The sequence below is a fragment of the Ranitomeya imitator genome, chromosome 5, assembly GCF_032444005.1.
Source record: "Ranitomeya imitator isolate aRanImi1 chromosome 5, aRanImi1.pri, whole genome shotgun sequence".
Classification (NCBI taxonomy): Eukaryota; Metazoa; Chordata; class Amphibia; order Anura; family Dendrobatidae; genus Ranitomeya; species Ranitomeya imitator.
Window position 1 is genome coordinate 161,622,336 of NC_091286.1, and position 26,728 is coordinate 161,649,063.

At 44.3% G+C, this 26,728-nt stretch overlaps 1 protein-coding gene and 1 pseudogene across 1 annotated transcript in view; one reads left to right on the forward strand and one right to left on the reverse strand.

Annotated features, from left to right (window-relative positions):
- The window catches only part of UNC93A (unc-93 homolog A), a 429,770-nt gene that overhangs the window by 273,560 nt on the left and 129,482 nt on the right, over positions 1–26,728 (reverse strand). The window lies entirely within an intron of this gene.
- LOC138680735 (aurora kinase A-A-like) lies at positions 9,002–13,058 on the forward strand (annotated as a pseudogene).

Consider the following 26,728-nt stretch of genomic DNA (forward strand, 5'->3'; position numbering starts at 1 on the left):
GTTGTAGAGGGTAATGCAGTTGTGCCTGGACTGCAGGAGTGGACAGGTGTATCTACTAATTGCAAAACTGACTGGGATATATAGCTTTGCAGGATCCTTTAGTCAGTGCCAGTTGTCCATTGTTCTTGAAGGATTCATTTCCCTGCTGGTCTCTCCAGTTTGCTGTGCTTTTCTACAAAGATAAGTCCTGGCTTTGTTTTTGCTGTCCACCTGCTGTGGACCTTAGAGTTCTGTGCATTTTCATGTTTTAGTCTTGCCCAGCTTAGTCTGTGAAGGATTTTTTGCAGCCTAGCTATTTCTCTGGAGATGCAGATATACCCCCCATGTTTTTAGTCAGATGTGGTGATCCGTATTTTCTGCGGTGAATATTTTCTAGTGTTTTTATACTGACCGCATAGTACTCTGTTCTATTCTTTCTTTTTAGCTAGTATGGCCTCCTATGCTAAAATCTGATTTCATATCTGCGTATATTATTTGCCTCTCCTCTCACAGTCAATATTTGTGGGGGGCTATCTATCCTTTGGGGATTTTCTCTGAGGCAAGATAGGTTTCCTGTTTCTGTCTTTGGGGGTAGTTAGATCTTAGGCTGTGCCGAGGGGTCTAGGGAGTGTTAGGTACCCCCCACGGCTACTTCTAGTTGCGCTGCTAGGTTCAGGGTTTGCGGTCAGTACAGGGACCACCTTCTCCAGAGTCCGTCTCATGCTGCTCCTAGGCCACCAGATCATAACAGATACCCTATTTGCTTCACGATGCTGAGCACCGTATTCCAGTAGTTGGATACCACTAGTGACTGATGGTAATACGGATCATATCGCATGCTATTTGGTGTTGCCATTGACCTGGTGCCATTAATTCTGCTTATTCGTGGAAGAATTGTAAATAGTTATGATTGTTCACTTGATAATTTGTTTATTATTTGTTTCCTCAGTCCGGGAGTACTGGATTTCACTAGGGGGAAATGTGGCACCCAAGGAGTCCGGTTGCCACAGTGGCATTACCTCCCTCACATAGAGTAATTTCATGCTTGGAAGCAAGGAGGGGTCCCCTTACCAGGTGTCAGTAGGAGAGAAGTAGAGCAGAACCTGGGGACTGGAGCTGAGATTAAGCTCACCCCAGAGCTGAGCGTTAGGAACTGGATACCGGAGTCCATGATTGTGTGGGTACTGATGTCCCAGCAGCTAAATCTGGAGGGCAGGGGACTGCAGGTCTCCTGGCCCAATCTAATACCCGGCGGCACAGCAGCATACCAGAGACTGGAGCTAACACAAAGGAGCGGCACCAGTGATAGGCTCGAGCTGCCTGCCATGTGGGCAACACTTTGTTTTCAAAAAACAGCTGCAGGAGAATGAGCGGTGAGGCAGCAAGAAAAAAGGGAGGACAGCACAGAAGGAAGGGCTCTATACCTACCTGGCCAGGTGTATCCAAAATTACTTCCAGGCTGCTTGGCTCTCCATCACGATATGTTACCAGTGCCCCTGTCTGTACTATCAACCATCAAGTAAAGGAAAAGAAAACTACAGTCCTTGTGTCCTCCAGTGATCTCTTGCATCCTGAGTCCTGCACTACAAGGTACATGAAGCCTGACATAAATGGGACCGGTAGCCCTGGGGCCCCACTCCACCTGTGGGAAGCAGAACCATCCCAACTGCGTCACCATCAGCCCCAGCAGTCTCCTTTAGCAGTGTCGGCCATCCGTTACTGAACACCAGAGTTGTTGTCACGCTAAATCCCATAAACATATTCCCCATTTTATGGCACAGCAACGGCCACGGAGTCAGGTCATGGCCCCATGACTTTCCCGAAAAACTGTCCGACCTGGTTCCGAGAACTCCACTGCGCTGGTGGGCGTGTCACATGCAGCTGCTGCTCCGGACACCTGATTATCGAGAGTGCTCCAGGTATCTGGGTTCCCAATGCAGCTTCTTCAGTATGCGCTATAGCTTTCCGAATAAGGAGGGAGCCAACGATGTTCACTTATCTCTAATCACCACCAACCACCATCAAATTCAAGAACTTTACTGCGTGGAAATACATCTTATCTTCAAAGTGGAGCAGGATGATTTTTTCCACATATCTAAAGGTTAGTTTTTCTAATTTTGATGCCTAGATTCATATCGGTACCATAGCGCAAGGCTGTACAAGTTTCTGCATTTTTATAATATTCCCTGCTCCCTACACCCATAGTCCTGGGTGTGATGAGCAGAATATGTGGAACATATATACCAGAATGTTGAGCCATATATACCAGGATGTTGGGACATACAGCTCTCGCAAAAATTAAGAGACCGCTGCAAAATTTTCAGTTTGTTTGATTTTTCTCTTTATATGTAAAATGTAAATAGCTCTTTTATTCTATGAACTACTGACAACATGTCTTCGAATTTCCAAGCATTAAATTTTGTATTTATTCTCAGAAAATGAGAAATGGTCAAAATAACAAAAAATACAGTGCTTGCAGACCTAAAACAATGCAAAGAAAACAAGTTCATAATCATTTAGAAACAACAATACTAATGTTTTAACTCCGGAACAGTTCAGAAATCAATATTTTGTGGAATAACCATGATTTTTAATCACAGCTTTCATACGTCTTGTCATGCTTTCCACCAGTCTTTCACACTGCTTTTGCGTGACCTTATGCCACTCCTGGTTCAAAAATTTAAGCAGTTCTTCTTTGTTTGATGGCTTGTGACTATCAATCTTCCTCTTGATTACATTCAAGAGGTTTTCAATGTGGTTCTGGTCTGGAGATTGGGCTGGCCATGACAGGGATTTGATGTGGTGGTCCTTCATCCACACATTGATTGACCTAGTTGTGTGGCATGGCGCAATGTAATGCTGGAAAAACAGTCCTCATAGTTGGGTAACAATGCCTGAGCATAGGAATCAACTGTTTTTCCAGGATAACCTTGTATGCAGCTTGATTCATACGTCCTTCACAAAGATTAACCTGCCCAAATCCAGCCTTGCTGAAGCATCCTCAGATCATCATCGATCCTCCACCAAATTTCACAGTGGGTGCAAGACACTGTGACTTGTAAGCCTCTCCAGGTCTCCATCTAACCATTAGATGACCAGGTGTTGGGCAAAGCAAAAAATTAGACTCATCAGAGAAGATTACCTTACTCCAATCCTCTATGGTCCAATCCGTATGATCTTTGGCAAACTTCAGCCTGGCTCTCCTTTGCTTCTCATTGATGAAAGGCTTTTTTCTACCTTTACATGACTTGAGCCCTGACTTTAGGAGTCTACCGCAGTTACGAACTGTTGTTCTTGTCATGCATTTCACCCCAGCTGCCATTTGCCATCCCTTTTCTAGGTCACTTGATGTCATACTACAGTTGCTGAGTGACATTCAGAGTAATTTTCGCCCTCTGATGGTCTGTAGCTTTGTTGTCCCCAATGTTTGCTGATTCACCTTGTTGTAATGGACTGCAGTATTACAAATTTTAAGGATGGAGGCAACATGATGCTCAATGTATCCCTCTGCTAGTAAAGCCAGAACTGAGCCCTTCTTTTCCTCACTCAAGACTTTTCTTTTCAACTCCTTTGGCATGTTTAAAAGTTATTTTTTCATTCCTGTTACTTTTGGGATATTACTAGCACTTGTTTTGCCATCCAGCTTGTCCTATTGCAAGAGGATTGTGAACCACACAGCAGGGTTTTTTTTATACTTTGCTTCGTTAAATAAGATTTGGTTCAGGTGATCACCTAATTAGAGTAGAATGAGGTGTACTCTGATTGGAATTCATCTGACACTGGAATGGAATGACAGTCAGACATGTAGAGAAGCTGATTTTTTATAAAACTGTGCAGTGGTCTTTTAATTTTTGCCAGAGGTGTATGTACCAGGATAGAGGGGACCATATATACCAGGATTGGGGAGCCATAAATACCATCTTTTTCTTCTTCTTTTTTATTTTTATATAGCGCTAACATATTCCGCAGCGCTTTACAGTTTTTTTGCACACATTTTCATCACTGTCCCCGATGGGGCTCACAATCTAGAATCCCTATCAGTATGTCTTTGGAATGTGGGAGGAAACCGGAGTGCCCGGAGGAAACCCACGCAAACACGGAGAGAACATACAAACTCTTTGCAGATGTTGTCCTGGGTGGGATTAGAACCCAGGACCCCAGCGCTGCAAGGCTGCAGTGCTAACCACTGTGCCACCGTGCTGCCCATGATGGAGGGGGCCATATATACCATGATCAGGGCAAAATATACAGTGGGAAAAATAAGTATTTCATACACTGCCAATTTTTCAAGTTTTCCCACATACAAAGAATGTAGAGGTCTGTAATTTTTATCATAGGTATACTTCAACTGTGCGAGACAGAATCTAAAACTAAAAAAAAAAATCACATTGTATGATTTTTACATAATTAATTTGCATTTTATTGCAAGAAATGAGTATATGATATAATAAAAAACAGAACTTAAGATTTGGTACAGAAATCTATGTTTGCAGTTACAGAGGTCAGATGTTTCCTGTAGATCTCAACCAAGTTTGCACAAACTGCAGCAGGGATTTTGGCCCACTCCTCTATACAGATGCTCTCCAGATCTTTCAGGTGTCGGGGCTATCGCTGGACAACATTGAGTTTCAGCTCCCTCCAAAGATTATCTACTGGGTTCAGGACCTTGAAATGCTTCTTAAGGAGCCACTCCTTAGTTGCCCTCGCTGCATGTTTTGGGTCATTGTCATGCTGGAAGACTCAGCCACGACACATCTTCAATGCTCTTACTAAGGGAAAGGTGGTTGTTGGCCAATATATCACGATCCATGACCCAGCCATCCTCTTCTCAATACAGTCCTGTCCCCTGTGCAGAAAAGCACCACCCAAGTATGATGCTTACTAGTGATGAGCGAGCACTAAAATGCTCGGGTGCTCGTTGCTCGGGTCGAGCAAATTGGAATACTCGAGTACTCTACACGAGCAACGAGCCCAATGTAAGTCTATGGTAAACCCGAGTATTTTCACCGCGATACCCCTCCGGGGGTCTTTTTAAGGTCTAGAAACGTCAGAAAATGATGGAAACACTGCTCAAATGACACAGGAACATCATGGAGATTGCCCCTGAAAGGATTTCTTACTCCTAGGTCACAGCTGTAAGCAATGTTGTCAGAGTTTCATGCCATTTTTACAGGTGCACACACAAATATACAATAACGTAACCAAAATGAATTTTTCTGTGAAATATGTTAAGGTACATCCTTTCCAGGCTAATGACTTGTATATAAGGCAAAATAATTTACCCCAGACCAAAATGTTCCTCCACCACTTGGGCTATGTTCACACGCAGCGTTTTTGATGCGTTTTTCAACTTTAACATTGCTTTCAACCAATATAAATGCATTCACTGGGAAATGTCGTTGTAACATTTAACAACCCTAGCTGGCCATGTGGTGTGTGACACATTAGCAGACACATCTTGTTTCATTTATGAAGGAGGGACTCTTAAAGTCACAAAGCCTACTTTTAGAGGGGCAACAGGCAGCATTAATATTCTTAAAGGGCCATTATTAAACAGTGGGACTCCTATGCTGTTATTGCCTAAGCAGTGAGTGGCTGGGCTGCCAAAAATTACTACCCACCTCAATACCCCTTTCACGAGAGGTACAGGAGGGCTTCCTGTCAAAATGTTGCATTGAATGCAAGGCCTGCCCTGTTATCAAGAATCCTTTGAACCCAGGTACTGAAAGACCACAGGAAAACCCAGATTACACTCTTCAGTTGGTCCTGCCATACTGTTTTCTTATGTATTAACTGCAAGGCCTGCCCTGCTACCAAGTCATATGCACCCCAAGACTCCTTTGAACCCAGGTACTGGATGGCCACAGGAAAACTCACTTCACATTCTTCAGTGGGTCCTACCATACTGTTTTCTTATGTATTAACTGCAAGGCCTGCCCTGCTACCAAGTCAAATGCACCCCAATAAGCCTTTGAACCCAGGTATTGGATGGCCACAGGAAAACTCTCTTCACATTCTTCAGTTGGTCCTGCCATACTGTTTCCTTATGCATTGGATGTAAGGGCCGCCTTGACCCAAATTTGCACGTACCCAAATCCCCCTTGGAAGAAACATGGAGGAGGGCCTCATAAAAAACTGTCCCATTACAAAGGAGCGGGTCTCCTAGACTTGTAATTCCCATACACTAAGTGCATAGTCTGACAAACATTTCCCCATAGGGGGTACATTCTTAAAAATTATTTAATGGGGATGATAGACATCCCTGCCAAAAAATTGACTGTAGCAGCACGGAACACGTGAACCCTGGTGATCTAGTGGTGGAAAATGATGAGAGGTGGTGGAAGGCCTCATTAAAAACTAGGCCCAATTTAAAGGAGCCGGTCTCCAAGACTCGTAATGCCCATACACTAAGTGCATGGGCTGACAAACATTTCTCCATGGGGGAAATTTTTTTAAAATATTGAATGGGAATGATAGACACCCTTGCCAAAAAATTGACTGTCTGTAGCAGCACGGAACACGTGAACCCTGGTGATCTAGTGGTGGAAAATTATGAGAGGTGGAACTAGGCCCAATTTAAAGGAGCGGGTCTCCTAGACTTGTAATACCCATGCACTAAGTGTATGGGCTGGCAAACATTTCCCCAAGGGGGATACATTTTTTAAAAATATACTATGGGCATCATAGACACCTTGCCAAAAATTGGACTGTCTATAGCAGGATAGAACACATTAAGCGTGGTGATGTAGTGGTGGAGAATGAGTTGACATTGCTGAAGACCTCATTAAAAACTAGGCCAAAAGTAAGGGAGTGTGTCTCCTAGACTTGTAATGCCCATACACGCAGTGCATGGGCTGTCAAACATTTCCCCAAGGGGGATATATTTTTTAAAAATATACTATGGGCATCATAGACACCCTTGCCAAAAATTGGACTACCTGTAGCGGCACAGAAGACGTTAAGCCTGGTAATCTAGTGGTGGAGAATGAGGAGACATAAAGATAAATCATACTGAAATAAAAAAAATAGAGGATGTGAATCCACCGATGAAAGTAAATAACAAAAGGGAGGGGCGAACACAGATTCATATACAGTACAGACCAAAAGGTTGGACACGCCTTCTCATTTAAAGATTTTTCTGTATTTTCATGACTATTAAAATTGTAAATTCACACTGAAGGCATCAAAACTATGAATTAACACATGTGGAATTATATACATAACAAAAAAGTGTGAAACAACTGAAATGATGTCTTATATTCTAGGTTCTTCAAAGTAGACACCTTTTGCTTTGATGACTGCTTTGCGCACTCTTGGCATTCTCTTGATGAGCTTCAAGAGGTAGTCACCGGGAATGGTCTTCCAACAATCTTGAAGGAGTTCCCAGAGATGCTTAGCACTTGCTGGCCCTTTTGCCTTCACTCTGCGGTCCAGCTCACCCCAAACCATCTCGATTGGGTTCAGGTCTGGTGACTGTGGAGGCCAGGCCATCTGGCGTAGCACCCCATCACTCTCCTTCTTGGTCAAATAGCCCTTACACAGCCTGGAGGTGTGTTTGGGGTCATTGTTCAGTGGAAAAATAAATGATGGTCCAACTAAACGCAAACCGGATGGAATAGCATGCCGCAGCAAGATGCTGTGGTAGCTATGCTTGTTCAGTATGCCTTTAATTTTGAATAAATCCCCAAAAGTGTCACCAGCAAAGCGCCCCCACACCATCACACCTCCTCCTCCATGCTTCACGGTGGGAACCAGGCATGTAGAGTCCATCTTTTCTGCGTCGCACAAAGACACGGTGTTGGAACCAAAGATCTCAAATTTGGACTCATCAGAACAAAGCACAGATTTCCATTGGTCTAATGTCCACTCCTTGTGTTCTTTAGCCCAAACAAGTCTCTTCTGCTTGTTGCCTGTCCTTAGCAGTGGTTTCCTAGCAGCTATTTAACCATGAAGGCCTGCTGCACAAAGTCTCCTCTTTACAGTTGTTGTAGAGATGTGTCTGCTGCTACAACTCTGTGTGGCATTGACCTGGTCTCTAATCTGAGATGCTGTTAACCTGCGATTTCTGAGGCTGGTGACTTGGGTAAACTTATCTTCAGAAGCAGAGGTGACTCTTGGTCTTCCTTTCCTGGGGTGGTCCTCATGTGAGCCAGTTTCTTTGTAGCGCTTGATGGTTTTTGCAACTGCACTTGGGGACACTTTCAAAGTTTTCCCAATTTTTCAGGCTGACTGACCTTCATTTCATAGCTGCTTTTTTCTTGCTTAATACAAATTCTAACAGTATATTCAGTAGGACTATCAGCTGTGTATCCACCAGACTTCTGCTCAACACAACTGATGGTCCCAACCCCATTTATAAGGCAAGAAATACCACTTATTAAACCTGACAGAGCACACCTGTGAAGTGAAAACCATTTCCGGTGACTGCCTCTTGAAGCTCATCAAGAGAATGCCAAGAGTGTGCAAAGCAGTCATCAAAGTAAAAGGTGGCTACTTTGAAGAACTTAGAATATAAGTCATAGTCTCAGTTGTTTCACATTTTTTTGTTAAGTATATAATTCCACATGTGTTAATTCATAGTTTTGATGCCTTCAGTGTGACTTTACAATTTTAATAGTCATGAAAATACAGAAAAATCTTTAAATGAGAAGGTGTGTCTAAACTTTTGGATATATAATGCATTAATAATAAAAATGCGATTATCATATGGCAGGTACTGTAATTATTATTTTATTATTTTAACATAGACATTAATTGAGAGATATATAAACTATTATTTCTCTTTGTTTTGTAAAGTAGTTCATATAATAATAGCTATACACTTTTGATAATCTGTTGGATGATCCATACGTATGACATGCCCTCACTAAAAACCCTTATGGCTAGAATATAAATAAGTCATTCCACCATTTAAATCTATGAACAACATGATCCAATTCCTCTATAATGCCTTAGTTTTAAATAACATGTGATGGTCGGCTGTTACACATGTCAGTCATGACAAGAGGTATAAATATATATATATGTTCTTCTGTTCAAGTCCCAAGAGGAGAAGGAAGGGGTAGAACACCTGCTGCGCCGAGAGGTGGAAATGCAGTTTCACTTGAGGCATCCCAACACTATTTTCATAATACTACCACAGTCCACCTCATCTTGGATTATGACCCCCGTGGGGAGCTTTACAGGGAGCTCCAGAGGGGCACACAATTTGATGAGCAGAGATCTGCTACTTACATCACTGAATTTGCAGATGCCCTCCTGTATTGTCACTCGAAGAAAGTCATCCACCGGGACATCAAGCCTGAGAATCTCCTACTGGGGTCCAATGTAGAGCTGAAGACTGCTGACTTTTGCTGGTCAGTGCATGCCCCATCTTCAAGGAGGACGATGTTGCAGGACCTTGGACAACCTGCCCCCTGAGATGATTGAAGGTCGGATGCACTATGAAAAGGTTGACCAGTGGAGTCTCATTGTCCTCTGCTACGAGTTCCTAGTTGGAGAAAACTTACTGCAGAATTTCAAAGGTGGAGTAGCAGTACCCTCCTTATGTGTTAGAGGGCGCCAGAGTCCTCATCTATAAACTTCTAAAGTACAACCCCATTCACAGGCTGCCTCTGAGGCAGTAACGTAGCTACCAGGGGGCAGAGGGGTGGTCGCCCCGGCCCTGCGCTCTGAGGGGGCCCACCCAGAGCTACGCTACTATAACTGTATTGGCGTGCACAGCACGTCGATACAGTTACATTCTCTGGCAGAGCAGGGAGAATCTATCTTCCCGCACTGCCACCCGGCCACTAAGGGACCCCTGAGTAGGCGGTGGGAGGCCCGTTGCCAGCAGTGGGCCCCCCGCCCATCATTGCAGGTTCAGCTATATCGGCTGGATGCAGATATGGCTGACCACATTGATGAGAGAGGGACGTCACTGCTCGGCGCCCACTGTCCGGAGGTTTGCGGGCACACAGAGAAGCAGAGGAACCAGGAAGAAGAGAGGTGAGTATTCAATTTATTGCTTTTATGATTTGCTTTATATTATATAGAGTCTGACTGTCTGCCTATGGGTAGGGGGTGTGTGCAGTATGCTATAGGGTCTGCCTATGGGGAGGGTGTGTGTGCAGTATATTATAGGGTCTGCCTATGGGGAGGGGGTGTGTGCCATATACTATAGAGTCTGCCTATGGGGAGGGGGTGTGTGCAGTATGCTATAGGGCCTGCCTATGAGGTAGGTGTGTGTGCAGCATACTATAGTGTCTGTCTATGGGGAGGGTGTGTGTGCAGCATACTATAGGGCTTGTCTATGGGGAGGGGGTGTGTGTCGTATACCGTAGAGTCTGCCTATGGGGAGGGGGTGTGTGCAGTATACTATAGAGTCTGCCTATGGGGAGGGTGTGTGTGCAGCATACTATAGGGTCTGCCTATGGGGAGGGTGTGTGTGCAGCATACTATAGGGTCTGCTTATCGGGAGGGGGTGTGAGCATTATACTATAAAGTCTGCCTATGGGGAGGGGTGCGTTATACTATAGAATCTGCCTATGGGGGCTGCATTATAGTATAGAGTCTGCCTTTGTGGGGGTTCATTATGCTATAGAGTCTGTCTATGGGGAGTGCATTGTTCTATAGAGCTTGCCTATGGGGAATACATTACGTTATAGAGGCCTACGAGGAGTTCATTATACTATATTGAGAACTATCTGGTGCATTATGCTATATGGAGGCTATCTAGGGGGTCATCATACAGTGTGGAGATTACAGTGAGGGGGCCATCATTCCGTTTTGGAGCCAATAAAGTTTGGTGGCTACTAATTGGTCAGTATAGTGTGTGGGTGGTACTATACAGCGAGGGGTCATTATACTGTGTATAGAGGAGCTGTACGGGGGGAGACTCAGGACATTATTAAATGTAAAGTGGGCACTTATTGTTATAGAGGACTTGGGTTACTGTGACTGTCAAAGGGGCACACAGGGCATTATTACTTTCTAGGTTTCTAGATGACAAAATGTGGGCACTGTTTTCTAGGGCAAGGTCACCCGGCATTACTATATTATAGAGGGTTTTTTACCATCTAGAGGCACACTGTTCCACAGAGCAGATGCAGTAATAGGGACACATACGGCAGCAGCGGCTCAGTATTGGGATATCAGCAGGATGAGGAGTTTGTGCAGTTTGGAAATAGATGTGATGGCTGGAATATGAGGAGAGAAATGTGTCTTTGTTGTAATCTCTGCAGATGGAAGAAATTGTCAAGCTAGTCTGGGCCAAATGGAAAAATTGGGAAAAGAGAATGATTCCTTCAGAAAGATCGTCCTCTGTAAATCACCATCTATAACTGTGCCATGATCTCCTATAGGTATATGTTCCGTAGGACTGATATTTACCACTGACCATATGGTGATAATATCAATATTGGTCTTTATATAGAAATTATTTTTAGCAACAGCACGGTCATCTGCTGAGGTTCTCCTCCACTTATAGGGTGCATAATCCAGTTGTAATCAAGGTTACCTGGTTAGAGGACCACTCCAAAATTTCGCTTCCTCTGAACCAAAACCCTAGCTACGCCTCTGCTCTGAGGGATGTACTTAAACACCCTTGGATTGTACAGAACTACAGTAAGCACCCCCCAGATGACAGAAGGCCTCCAAGGCCATCCCTTGCAGTGAGACCAGGCTGCAACTTTTCAACCTTTTCCCACATATCATGCTTCAAACATAAAGATACCAAATGTAAATTTTTTGTGAAGAATCAACAACAAGTGGAATCAAGTCTCTGTATAAACGTACCTGCTCTGTGATAGTCTCAGGGTTCTGTTTGAAGCACAGAGATCATTATAAAGACCAAGGAACACAACAGGCCGGTCCGTGATACTGTTGTGGAGAAGTTTAAAGCTGGATTTGGATACAAAATGATTTCCAAAACTTTAAACATCCCAAGAAGCACTGTGCAAGTGATCATATTGAAATGAAAGGAGTATTATACCACTGCAAATCTACCAAGACCTGGCCATCCTTCAAAACTTTCATCTCAAACAAGGAGAAGACTGATCAGAGCTGCAGCCAAGAGGCCCATGATCACTCTGGATGAACTGCAGAGATCTACAGCTGAGGTGGGACAGTCTTTTTACAGGACAACAATCTTTCGGACACTGCACAAATCTGGCCTTTATGGATGAGTGGCAGTCACGCCGTTCTGTCTGTATCTGGTTTTCAGCAGTACATGTCTTTGCTTTAACCCTTTGCTCCTTTCTCCCTAATTTGAGCTGGGATACTGTTGGCTGTTACCTGTATGGAGCCTTCTCAGTTCCCTGCTCTGATGCGCAGCTGTACATGGGTGGTTAGGTCTTTGCCCTGCTGCATGGCCATCCGCATGTGCGGTCCCTGGTTGCCGCTGTGGAAGCTGTCCGCGGGTTGCGAGGTCATCTGCAGCTGGTGCATGACTTTCCATGTGTGTCAGTGCGTGCAGTCACAGCCTGGTGCCCTGAGCCTCAGTTCCTGCACTTGATTGTGCTGTAATGGTTTCTGTTTGTGCTTAGGGTGTGCGCGGGTTAGTGTGCGTACTTGAAATGCTGTCCATAGCCAATTGCTGAGGGGCAGCTCCTATATAAAGTTCCCCTGCCCTATGGGGGGCCTGAGCTACTCACAAAGCTCCTGAACTTTGCTGTATGTGGTTGTGTTCCTGGACCTCTCCTGTCTATGTTTTGGTACCAAAGTCCTTGCCTTGATTCCTATTTTGTCCTGTTCTGGCACCTGTCCTGGAGGCAGTATATCTAGGCCCAAATCCTTGGTCATGTACCTGTCCAGCACCTGAACATGTCTGAAATGTATCTGTTGTGATTATGTTCCTGGAATTCCTCTGCATCTGGAGCCTTACACCCAGTGACTTTGAGTCTCTTTGTAACCGGTGTTTCTGCTGAGCATTTACTACTTTGTGCTCTGACTACCATGCGGTGCTAACCCCATCTGGCTCACGTCCAGTACAGCGGGGCTTGCACCATCATGCTTGAGTTTCTTCCTAGGACCGATGCCCGGAGCCTGATGACAGCAGACTGGAACCTGATGACCGCTGCCTGGCGCTTGGAGCCTTATGACTGGTGGTGCTTGTAGGTCGTGTCAGATGTCCGGAACCGAACGACTCCTGTCTGATGTCTGCCGGTAACCCTGGGTCCAGATGTCCTGTCTGTATACTGTAACCATGCCTGTGTCCTGATGTCCTGCCTGTGTCCTGATGTCCTTCCTGATGTCCTGTCTGTACCCTGATGTCTTGCCTGCGTCCTGATGACCTTGTTTACCCTGATGTCCTGCCTGTGTCCTGATGTCCCGCCTATATGTGCCTCAGTGATCTGTTGGTGCCGGGGTGGTACCCTTCTGGAGGTGTGGAATCGGGAGCCTGGCATAGTCATGTTTGGTTTATATACTGTGTGATTTTACTTTAGTAAACTTTACTTTCTCTATACCTGAAGTTGTGCGGTGTAATCAACTCCTACATGTCTCTTCCTCATGTCCTCATGCTCAGCTGCCACAGAACCCCGGTCTCTGCCCTCCCCTAGTTTGGGTAGGCCCGGGTCCCCCTCTGCGGTATAAAGGGTCCATATCGTGTCTCCGGGGGATGAGCGCCCACGCCTTCTGAAGTTGGTCGGCTTGGGGGCATCCATGGGCTTGGCCGCATCAGCGGCTGCAGTTGACCATGACAGTGGCAAGAAGAAAGCCATTTCTCAAAGATATCCATAAAAGGTGTTGTTTAACCCCTTCCCGACCTCCGCCGTACTATTACGGCGGAGGTCGGGTCCCCTGCTTTGTTGTGGGCTCCGGCGCTGAGACCACCTCAAAGCCGTGACATGTCAGCTGTTGAACAGCTGACATGTGCCCGCAATAGCGGCGGGTGAAATCGCGATTCGCCCGCCGCTATTAACCAGTTAAATGCCGCTGTCAAACGCTGACGGCGGCATTTAACCGGCGCTTCTGGCCGCAGGGCCGGAAATGATCGCATCGCCGACCCCGTAACATGATCGGGGGTTGGCGATTCGTCAGGATGGTCCTTGAGACTTCTATGGTTACTGATGCCGGCCTGCTGTGAGCGCCCCCTGTGGTCGGCGCTCATAGCAAGCCTGCATTTCAGCTACATAGCAGCGATCTGATGGTCGCTGCTATGTAGCAGAGTTGATCCAGTTGTGCCAGCTTCTATCCTCCCATGGAGGCTATTGAAGCATGGCAAAAGTTAAAAAAAATGTTTTAAAAAATATGAAAAAAAAATAAAAATATAAATGTTTAAATCACCTTTGGCCCCATTCAAAATAAAACAATAAAAAAAAAATCAAACCTACACATATTTGGTATCGCCACATTCAGAATCGCCCGATCTATCAATAAAAAAAGGATTAACCTGATCACTAAACGGCTTAGCGAGAAAATATTTAGAAACGGCAGAATTACGGTTTTTTGCTCGCCACAACTTTGCATTAAAATGCAATAACGGGCGATTAAAAGTACATATCTGCATAAACATGGAATTATTAAAAATGCCAGCTTGGCACGCAAAAAATAAGCCCTCACCTGACCCCAGATCACGAAAAATGGAGACGCTATGGGTAACGGAAAATTGCGCAATTTTTTTTTTTTTTTAGTAAAGTTTGGAATTTTTTTTTACCACTTAGATAAAACGTAACCTAGACATGTTTGGTGTCTATGAACTCATACTGACCTGGAAAATCAAAATGGCAGGTCAGTTTTAGCATTTAATGAACCTAGCAAAAAAGCCAAACAAAAAACAAGTGTAGGATTGCACTTTTGTTTGCAATTTCAACGCACTTGGAATATTTTTCCCGTTTTCTAGTAGATGACTTGCTAAATTCAATGATGTCGTTGAAAATTGCAACTTGTCCTGCAAAAAACAAGCCCTCACATGGCCATATTGACGGAAAAATAATAAAGTTATGGCTCTGGGAAGGAGGGGAGTGAAAAACGAGAACGCAAAAACAGAAAAGGGCAAGGTTGTGAAGGGTTAAGTTTGCAACAAGCCACCTGGGAGACACACCAAACATGTTGAAGAAGGTGCTCTGGTCAGATAAAACCAAAATCATACTTTTTGGCAACAATGCCAAAAGATATGTTTGGCATAAAGGGAACACAGATCATCATCTTGAACACACCATCCCCACTGTCAAAAATGATGGTGGCAGCATCATGGTGAGGGCCTGCTTTTCTTCAGCAGGGACAGGGAAGATGGATAAAATTGATGAGAAGATGGATGGAGCCAAATACAGGACCATTCGTGAAGAAAACCTGTTGGAGTCTGCAAAAGACCTGAGACTGGGACGGAGATTTGTCTTCCAACAAGACAATGATCCCAAACATAAAGCAAAATCTACAATGGAATGGTTCACAAATAAACGTATCCAGTTGTTAGAATGGCCAAGTCAAAGTCCAGACCCCAATCCAATCGAGAATCTGTGGAAAGAGCTGAAAACTGCTGTTCAGAAACGATCTCCATCAAACCTCACTGAGCTCGAGCTGTTTGCCAATCAAGAATGGACAAGAATTTCAGTCTCTTATTGTACAAAACTGATAGAGACATACCCCAAGCGACTTGCAGCTGTAAGCGCAGCAAAAGGTGGTGCAACTAAGTATTAAGTTAAAGGGGCCAATTAATATTGCATGCCCCACTTTTCAGTTTTTGAATTTCCACAAAAATTTAAAATAACCAATAAATTATGTTCAACTTCACAATTGTGTTCCACTTGTTGTTGATTCTTCACCAAAAATTTACATTTGGTATCTCTATGCTTGAAGCATGATATGTGGGAAAAGGTTGAAAAGTTCCAGGGGGTCGAATACTTTCGCAAGGCACTGTATATAGAAAATGCGTCAGCGCAGCAATCCAACCACTTTCTAATGAATATAGATAAAGCACTTCAGGAGCCATTTTGTAAGTTAAGCATCTGGGCCAGTGACTTTTTACTGAATATATAGAAAATACGTCAGTGCAGCAATCCAACCACCTTCTAATGAATATAGATAAAAAATAAAAGTTTAAACATACCGTATATACTCGAGTATAAGCCGAGATTTTCAGCCCAAATTTTTGGGCTGAAAGTGCCCCCCTCGGCTTATACTCGAGTCACGGTAGCGGTGGGGTCGGCGGGTGAGGGGGTGAGGGCGCTGAGGTATACTTACCTAGTCCCAGCGATCCTCGCGCTGTCCCTGCCTTCCTCCCCGTCTTCGGCGCTGCAGTTTCTTCCTCTCTTCAGCGGTCACGTGGGACCGCTCATTACAGAAATGAATAAGCGGCTCCACCTCCCATAGGGGCGGAGCCGCTTATTCATTTCTCTAATCAGCGGTGCCGGTGACCGCTGATAGAGAAAGAAGCTGCAGCGCCGAAGACAGGAGGGGACAGCGCGAGGATCGCCAGGACTAGGTAAGTATAGCATATTCACCTGTCCTCGTTCCAGCCGCCGGGCGCCGATCCATCTTCCCGGCCGGCGCCTCCATCTTCCCGGCGTCTGCGCTCTCTGACTGTTCAGGCAGAGGGCGCGATGACGCATATAGTGTGCGCGGCGCCCTCTGCCTGATCAGTCAGAGCAGAGACGCCGGGAAGATGGAGGCGCCGGAACGAGACGCCGGGAGCTGCAATCAAGGGAGGTGAGTATGTGTTTTTTTTTCTTTATTGCGGCAGCGGCGGCACAAATTTATGTGGAACATCTATGGGGCACAGTGAACGGTGCAGAGCACCGTATATGGCACAGCACAGCTATGGGGCACAGTGAACGGTGCAGAGCACCGTATATGGCACAGCACAGCTATGGGGCACAGTGAACGGTGCAGAGCACCGTATATGGCACAGCACAGCTATGGGGCACAGTGAACGGTGCAGAGCACCGTATATGGCACAGCACAGCTATGGGGCACAGTGAACGGTGCAGAGCACCGTATATGGCACAGCACAGCTATGGGGCACAGTGAACGGTGCAGAGCACCGTATATGGCACAGCACAGCTATGGGGCACAGTGAACGGTGCAGAGCACCGTATATGGCACAGCACAGCTATGGGGCACAGTGAACGGTGCAGAGCACCGTATATGGCACAGCACAGCTATGGGGCACAGTGAACGGTGCAGAGCACCGTATATGGCACAGCACAGCTATGGGGCACAGTGAACGGTGCAGAGCACCGTATATGGCACAGCACAGCTATGGGGCACAGTGAACGGTGCAGAGCACCGTATATGGCACAGCACAGCTATGGGGCACAGTGAACGGTGCAGAGCACCGTATATGGCACAGCACAGCTATGTATGGGGCACAGTGAACGGTGCAGAGCACCGTATATGGCACAGCACAGCTATGGGGCACAGTGAACGGTGCAGAGCACCGTATATGGCACAGCTATGGGGCACAGTGAACGGTGCAGAGCACCGTATATGGCACATCTATGGGGCACAATGAACGGTGCAGAGCACCGTATATGGCACAGCTAGGGGGCACAATGAACGGTGCAGAGCACTATATGGTTCACACCTATGGGGAAATATGAACGGTGCAGAGCACTATATGGCACAGCTATGGGGAAATAATGATCTATTTTTATTTTTGAAATTCACCGGTAAATGCTGCATTTCCACCCTAGGCTTATACTCGAGTCAATAAGTTTTCCCAGTTTTTTGTGGCAAAATTAGGGGGGTCGGCTTATACTCGGGTCGGCTTATACTCGAGTATATACGGTATATCTTTGTACCGTGTTAGCCAGTAGACATCATCTTTGCAGTTAGCCATTGAAAGGTGCCAACCACTGAGGAATCTGAAATCTAAATATTTTAAGGAAAGTTTACAACCTTTTTCATTCCCTAATTTCATAATAATGCCCTCCAAACGCCAGCACGTTCTTTCTCAGGGGGAAACTCAGGCAAAAAAATCAAAAAGGGCTGAAGCTCAAAAGGTTCGTAGAAGTAGGGTTAAAAACAGGACCTTAAATTGCAACGTGAAGAAAATACTCTCCGAAGAAGGGCTGCCCATCATAATCTCAAACAAAAAATGTCAACAGATACACAAAGCTAATGCTGAAAGGCATAGGTCTGCCCAACAGCGCATGACAGAAGGTGAGCTTCAGCAGCACCGCAAAGGCAATGCAGAGACAAAAAGAGTAGCCCATACTAAACAACCTGCCCACTCGGGTAAGAACATAAAATTTTGCAACACTGCTTTGCTTGCTGAAAACTAAAATGAAGATGACATTGATGCATGCTATCTTGGCCCAATGAACAACAAATGCTCATTTTGTAATGCCAACCATTTCCAAATGAAACTACAACAAACTGTTGTCATAATGGAACCATCATAATGGAAGAAGTATGAATGCATCACTATTAGTGTTGAGCGATACCGTCCGATATTTGAAAGTATCCGTATCGGATTGTACTGGCCGATATCCGAAAAATATCGGATATCGCCGATACCGATATCCGATACCAATACAAGTCAATGGGATGCAAATATTGGAAGGTATCCTGTAATGGTTCCCAGGGTCTGAAGGAGAGGAAACTCTCCTTCAGGCCCTGGGATCCATATTCATGTAAAAAATAAAGAATAAAAATAAAAAAATATCACCCCTCCGACGGCCCCCGGCTATAAGCGGTGTAACCGGCAGCCTCTGTTCCTAAGAATGCAGGGGGAAGGACCTTCGATGACGTCGCGGCTTGTGATTGGTCACGTGACCGCTCATGTGACCGCTCACACGACTAATCACAAGCCGCGACGTCATCGCAGGTCCTTCACTCGCTCATTCTTAGGAGGGGAGACTGCCGGTTACAGCGGTTTCAACCAGGGCGCGTCCGAGGGTGAGTATATCAATATTTTTTATTTTTATTCTTTATTTTACACATGAATATGGATCCCGATACCGATTCCCGATATCGCAAAAATATCGGAACTCGGTATCGGAATTCCGATACCGCAAATATTGGCCGATACCCGATACTTGCGGTATTGGAATGCTCAACACTAATCACTATATTACTAATTGCATGAAGATATTGGAACCAAACTCCAAGAATTTTATGGAAAACATAAGATCATACAATAGTGCAAATGCTTTTGCATCAATGGGTGCACAAATTGACCAATCAATTAACAGGCGATCAGGTCCTTTCTGTTACAGAATCCATGGGCAAATTTACCATGCCATTTCTGCGTTTCACCCTAACCAAGGTGAATTACCAAAATACGCCCAGTTATTTATTCTGGATTCGGTTCAAGCCTTGAATGAAAGAATGCAAAATCCAGCTAACAGCGGATGCATTTGTAATGGAATGGAAAATCTACAAAGAATTCTCAAAGATATCACTCTTTTCTCTAGAGAATACAAAAATATGTTGCAATTTGAACAAGAAGAAATGCTACAAGCAAATCTATAAAACCGAATGCCTATTGAATATAGCATGACTTTTGTGAGAGGAAAAGTAAATACTATTCACCCCGGCAGAATCAATGCTCCAACTGCCAGAGGGGAAATTGCTGCCATTTTCCACAGCGCAGATGTTGCACCCACAGAAAACTGTGACATTACCATTCATCCAAAAAGTGGGATTTTACTAAATATACAGGTCCTTCTCAAAAAATTAGCATATAGTGTTAAATTTCATTATTTACCATAATGTAATGATTACAAGTAAACTTTCATATATTATAGATTCATTATCCACCAACTGAAATTTGTCACGTCTTTTATTTTTTTAATACTGATGATTTTGGCATACAACTCCTGATAACCCAAAAAACCTGTCTCAATAAATTAGCATATTTCACCCATCCAATCAAATAAAAGTGTTTTTTAATAACAAACAAAAAAACCATCAAATAATAATGTTCAGTTATGCACTCAATACTTGGTCGGGAATCCTTTGGCAGAAATGACTGCTTCAATGCGGCGTGGCATGGAGGCAATCAGCCTGTGACACTGCTGAGATGTTATGGAGGCCCAGGATGCTTCAATAGCGGCCTTAAGCTCATCCAGAGTGTTGGGTCTTGCATCTCTCAACTTTCTCTTCACAATATCCCACAGATTCTCTATGGGGTTCAGGTCAGGAGAGTTGGCAGGCCAATTGAGCACAGTAACACCATGGTCAGTAAACCATTTACCAGTGGTTTTGGCACTGTGAGCAGGTGCCAGGTCGTGCTGAAAAATGAAATCTTCATCTCCATAAAGCATTTCAGCCGATGGAAGCATGAAGTGCTCCAAAATCTCCTGATAGCTAGCTGCATTGACCCTGCCCTTGATGAAACACAGTGGACCAACACCAGCAGCTGACATGGCACCCCACACCATCACTGACTGTGGGTACTTGACACTGGACTTCAGGCATTTTGGCATTTCCTTCTCCCCAGTCTTCCTCCAGACTCTGGCACCTTGCTTTCCGAATGACATGCAAAATTTGCTTTCATCAGAAAAAAGGACTTGGGACCACTTAGCAACAGTCCAGTGCTGCTTCTCTGTAGCCCATTTCGGCACCTGTAGCCCATTTCCTGCACACGCCTGTGCACGGTGGCTCTGGATGTTTCCACACCAGACTCAGTCCACTGCTTCCTCAGGTTCCCCAAGGTCTGGAATCGGTCCTTCTCCACAATCTTCCTCAGGGTCCGGTCTCCTCTTCTCGTTGTACAGCGTTTTCTGCCACATTGTTTCCTTCCAACAGACTTACCATTGAGGTGCCTTGATACAGCACTCTGGGAACAGCCTATTTGTTGAGAAATTTCTTTCTGGGTCTTACCCTCTTGCTTGAGGGTGTCAATGATGGCCTTCTTGACATCTGTCAGGTCGCTAGTCTTACCCATGATGGGGGTTTTGAGTAATGAACCAGGCAGGGAGTTTATAAAAGCCTCAGGTATCTTTTGCATGTGTTTAGAGTTAATTAGTTGATTCAGAAGATTAGGGTAATAGGTCGTTTAGAGAACCTTTTCTTGATATGCTAATTTATTGAGACAGGTTTTTTGGGTTATCAGGAGTTGTATGCCAAAATCATCAGTATTAAAACAATAAAAGACGTGACAAATTTCAGTTGGTGGATAATGAATCTATAATATATGAAAGTTTAATTGTAATCATTACATTATGGTAAATAATGAAATTTAACACTATATGCTAATTTTTTGAGAAGGACCTGTATATACATCCTGAGTAGACTCTGTGACCCAATGTGCTACCCTTTGCTTTTCCCTTATGGGGACTGTGGGTGGACTTTATAGCTAAAAAAAACAGTTGGTTGAGGAAATGTGACTCAACTTCATTTGTGATGTTACTTTTAACCAGTTCCTGAATGCAGGAAAGCTGACACACCAATTTATAGTTGATGCCTATTGCAAAACTGAAGCAAACCATTTGAATTGGGTACGCAAAAAAAAAAAAGTACCATAAGAGCTAAACAATATAACGTCCTTCACCAATTCATAACCAAACACCATTTCATGGACATGGATATCCTAGCTGAAAAAAAGTCGTATTGCCATCAACTTTCCAAGGAAGTCCCAGAAATATGGCACAAAACTACCAATATGCCATGGCAATGGTCAGGACATATGGCAAACCAGACTTATTTGTAACAGTAACGTGCAATCCAAAATGGAGGGAAATCAGAGAAAATTTACTTCCCAATCAGCAACCATGCGACAGGCCGGATTTAGTAGCACGAGTATTTAACATGAAATTAAAATTGCTACTTGGAGAATTAACCACATACCACAGATTTGGACGGGTTAATGGTATGGTGTATGTAATTGAGTTCCAAAAAAGAGGGCTCCCTCATGGATACATATTGGTATTTATGGCCCCGGAATACAAAGCCTGGGATAAAGGAAGAATTGACAAAATTGTTTGTGCAGAGCTCCCGCACAAAGACACTCATCGGAAGCTTTATGAAACTGTAAAATCTTGCATGATACACGGTCCATGTGGTCCACTTAATCCAAATGCACCCTGTATGGACAATGGGAACTGTACCAAAGGCTTTGCCAAAGATTTCAGTTTTCGAAACTAATGGCAAAGTAAATGGATACCCTAAATACCAACACCATGATGATAACAACTTTGTTGCACTTGGTGGAAGCAGGGTTGATAAATGTACCTTACAATCCTAATCTTTCCTTAAAATACAATGCCCACATAAACATTGAGATTTGCAGTTCTATACAAAGTGTAAAATATTTGTTCAAATACATTTACAAAGGGCATGATTATGCAAATATCCAGTTTGTTATTTCTACCACAGAACAAGAAGCTAGGGTTGAATGGGATGAAGTAAAAAATAACTTAAAACTCGATATGTAAGTGCATCTGAAGCATGCTGGAGACTCAGGGAATATAAAATGCACCATCAAACTGATCATGTGGAAAGATTAAATGTCCACCTTGAGGACAAGCATACAATATGCTTCATACCAGGTAAAGAAGCTGAAGCTGTGCAGCAGAAAAACTCTGTTAGGTGTCGAGTTCCCGCCTCTGCACAGGGGGAATCTCGAACCATCTCTGCTGCGGTCTCCCATTCTTCTCCAGCCGCAGTGGAGCCTGCTCAGCGGAGACATCGGTCCCAGCATCTTGCTCAGTCTCACTCTGTGCATAGGGTTGCTGCTGCTTTTCCAGCTTCTGCCATTCAAGCCAGTGCTGGGCAGCAGCGAGCAGACGCTTCTGAGACTAATATATATGAAGAGAAGGACAGCACCACAGCAATTGTGAAAAAACAGCTCCCGTGTTTATTCTGCCATCTGCAGATGGCAGAATGTACACGGGAGCTGTTTTTTCACAATTGCTGTGGTGCTGTCCTTCTCTTCATATATATTTGAATTCGTACACTGGGATGGATCCCCTGGTGAGGACGTGCGCCCTGTTGTCCATAGAGACGCTGCCACTATAGGGTACTACTACGGTTTGATGCTTCTGAGACTAAGTCCTACTTTGCACACACTGAGCATGCCCAGGGCAAGATCTCTCAGTGGAGATCTAGGGTCACATGCTCAGGTACTGCAGCGACTTCCATTGGTCCTTCTCACGGAAGGTCCTGTAGGTACTAGGACTAAGTTCTGCTTTGCACACTGAGCATGCCCAGGGCAAGATCTCTCAGTGGAGATCTAGGGTCACATGCTCAGGTACTACAGCAATTCCATTGGTCCTTCTTTGAAAGGTCCTATACGTGCTGCAGCTATTTAAGGCTCGCATGGCCGCACGGCCATGTGCTAGTGTACATTTGTAAACGTGTGTGTGTTGTGAGTGAAAGTCGCTCTTTAAATAACCCTCCCTATTGGATGACTGTTCGCGGAAGATGTATGATTACTATCTAGCGCCCGACTTAGCTACCAGCACGTTACACACCATACAGCATCTAGTTGCTGTGTCCGCCAGTGCGGCGTCGTGCGCTTTCACAGCGCTTTCCTGACCCAAGCCTGGGTGGTTAGTGGCGTCTGCCAGTGCGGCACCACACGCATTCCTTTGTTATTATTTTGGTTTCACTGACACCCCAGTTGTGGTGTCGACCGCAAGTAGTCTACACTGACTCAGATCCCAAGTCTTAGGACTGAACGCGGAGACTCCTTGCTTGAGCTCTTGTGTGTGGTACCGCAGCCCTGTGACTTAACAGGGTTCGCTTCCTTCACACAGGGTGAAGTTAACCAGTGTGTATTCACATTGTACCGCCATATAGTCCGTCATTACTTGGCAGCAGGTTCCATCTCTGCACGGTGGACCCCGGGCTGTGAACGCACCTTATTCTACCTATCTTATTATTTGGTGCATTCCGCTAGCCCTAACAAACACCAAGTCTAAACTTCTTGCTTGGTTTAAACTGAATCAGGAAGATCATAATGCCCGACAATATTTATACATTGAAATCCCTGAACACTAAACATGGGATGATCAAAATGTTAAATGGAAATCACAAAGGTCATAAAACCACAATTGGCAGAATGTTTAATGTTAGTCCATTAGACAGAGAAAAATACTTTCTCCAAATTCTCATTCTCAATGTTAGAGGCGCAACATCTTTTGAGGATCTCAAAACAACTGAAGGAAACTGTTTTGCTACTTTCCAAAAAGTATGTATTGCAAGAGGGTTAACTGATGATGACTCTGAATGGGATACTTGAATAACAGAAGCAGCCACTTATCAAATGCCAATACAACTTCGACAATTGTTTGTATTTATTTGCTTCATGTGTGAGCCATCTAATGCCACAGCATTGTTTCAAAGTCACAAGAAAAATCTCATGGAAGACTATACCAGATGTTTCCTCATGTAGGAAAGGACCTCTATATGACATTACATGAAATTGAGTCTGTTACGGACAAATGGAAAGTCATTACAAGATTTTAGCCTACAACTTCCTGTTGGCAAGTACGATGATCCAATCAATTCTGACAAATACTACGACCCTGTTGCGAAAAAGGATTTGTTTGAGGAGAAATTCCAAATGTTAAGCCCAGGACAAGAAAGGCTTTCGAAAAAATCAGCAAAGCCTTTGAGAATCCCAACTTGGAAAAACGCCTACTTTTTATTGATGGACCTGGTGGAAGTGGTAAAACTTTCCTGTATAATACAATCATGCATTACGTTTGTAGCAAAAATGAATTAGTCTTACCATGTACATTTACGGGCATTATTGCTACTTTGCTGGAGGGAGGCTGAACTTACCATAATCTGTTCAAACTGCCTATACCAATTAATGAAACGTCGACGTGCAGTATTCGTCATGGCAGAAAAACTGCCAATGAGTTGAAAAGTGCCAAACTCATAATCTGGAACGAAGCTTCAATGGCTCCAGCTCATGCTGTAAATGCAGTTGACTCTTTCTACAAAGAACTCATGGCTGAAGATCCAAAAGTTCAATCCAAAAAAAGTTTGGAGGTGCGGTGGTTCTTTTTGGTGGACATTTTCGACAAATCCTTTCTTTTGCACCACATGACAGCAGAACCGAAATAATTTCAGCGTGCATGAAGAACAGCTATTGTTGGAGGAATATTGAAGTCCTCAAATTGGACCAAAACATGCGTACCAATGAGGACAATGTCCCCGAAGAACATCAAGGCTTTTCCAAATGGCTTTTAAACCTTGGAGTTGGAAAACTTCAAGAACCAGGACTTGAGGAAGGTGTCTTTGAAATTCCTTCTGTCTGCATTGAAAATGGATGTATTGTTGAGGCTGTCTTTCCTCAAGTCATACAACCAGAAGATGAAAGCATTGCAAACCATGCAATCCAAACTCCAAAAAAACAACATTCACATGAACTGAATGAAACTGTTCTTAGACTAATTCAGTCTGAAGTGAAATACTACACCAGAATTAATTCCATTCAGCAAGATACTGCAAACGCTGAGGAGGCAGCAAACTATTCAATGGAGTTCTTAAATAGCTTAATGCCTGGTGGTATGCCTCCTCAGAGATTATATTTGAAAGTTGGAGCAGAAGTCATGCTATTAAGAAACCCTAACTCAACAAGAGGTCTTTGCAATGACACCAGAATGGCTGAAGCAAATGATGTCAAAAGTCATTGACAGTGAAATCCTCACCGGATCATTTAAAGGTACAAGGGTATTCATTCCCATAGTTATTCTGGCACCAAGTGACCCTGATCTTCCTTTTACTTTAAAACAAAAACAGTTGGTTATGCTATGACCATCAACAAAAGTAAAGGGCAAACACTAGATTCAGTTGGCATATATTTGCCATCTCCAGCTTTCAGCCATGGACAACTTTATGTTGCCTTTTCAAGGACAAAATCCTTCCAGCAAGTCAAAGTCAAAGTTTTCGCTACTAATCAGCAAGGCAACTTAAAGAAAGACCACAGAGTTTACACCAATAATGTTGCTTACAGAGTTTTTGCACAATAATTTTTTTCTTTAGCTAATAGTTTAATAAAATGTGAAATGTTATATATAACACTGAATGTGTCTTTCTGTTCAAAGCCAAAATGGGTGACACCTGTGCAGTGTGGTTCCTGATTCAGAATGGATATTTCACTATGATGCCATTTTAGTGAAGACACTGTGCAAATTCCTAGACACAGTGTCTTCAAGAAAATGGCGCCAGATATTGTGAGACACGAACACGTTGACTCAGGTGCTATTTTATGCGAGCAGCACATCACAAGATGGCAGCAGCACATACCAGGATGGGGGCGCGGGATGGGAGCAGCACATGACAGAATGGGGGCGCAGAATGGGTGCAGCACATTACAGAATGGGGTGCAGGATGGGAGCAGCACATTACAGAATGGGGTGCAGGATGGGAGCAGCACATGACAGAATGGGGGCGCAGGATGGAAGCAGCATATGACAGCATGGAGTGCAGGATGAGAGCACTACACTACATGACAGGATGGGGCACAGGATGGGAGCACCACATGACAGGATTGGGGCGCAGGATGGGAGCACATGACAGGATTGGGCTGTAGGATGGGAGCACATGACAAGATGAGGGCACAGGAAGAGTGTAGCACATGTCAAGATGGAGGCACACAAAACAGGATGAGGGCGCAGGAAGGGGGCTGCACATGACAGGAATGGGGAACAGGATGGGAGCAGTATATAACATGATTCAGCGCAAGATGGTAGCAGCACATGACAAGATTAGGGGGCAGGATGGAAGCAGCTCATACCAGGATGGAGACCATATACCAATATAAATGCTCGCCACCCGGGCATAGAACGGGTTCAATAGCTAGTGTGTGTGTGTATATATATATATATATATATGTATATATATATATATATACTTTATATTTTATAGA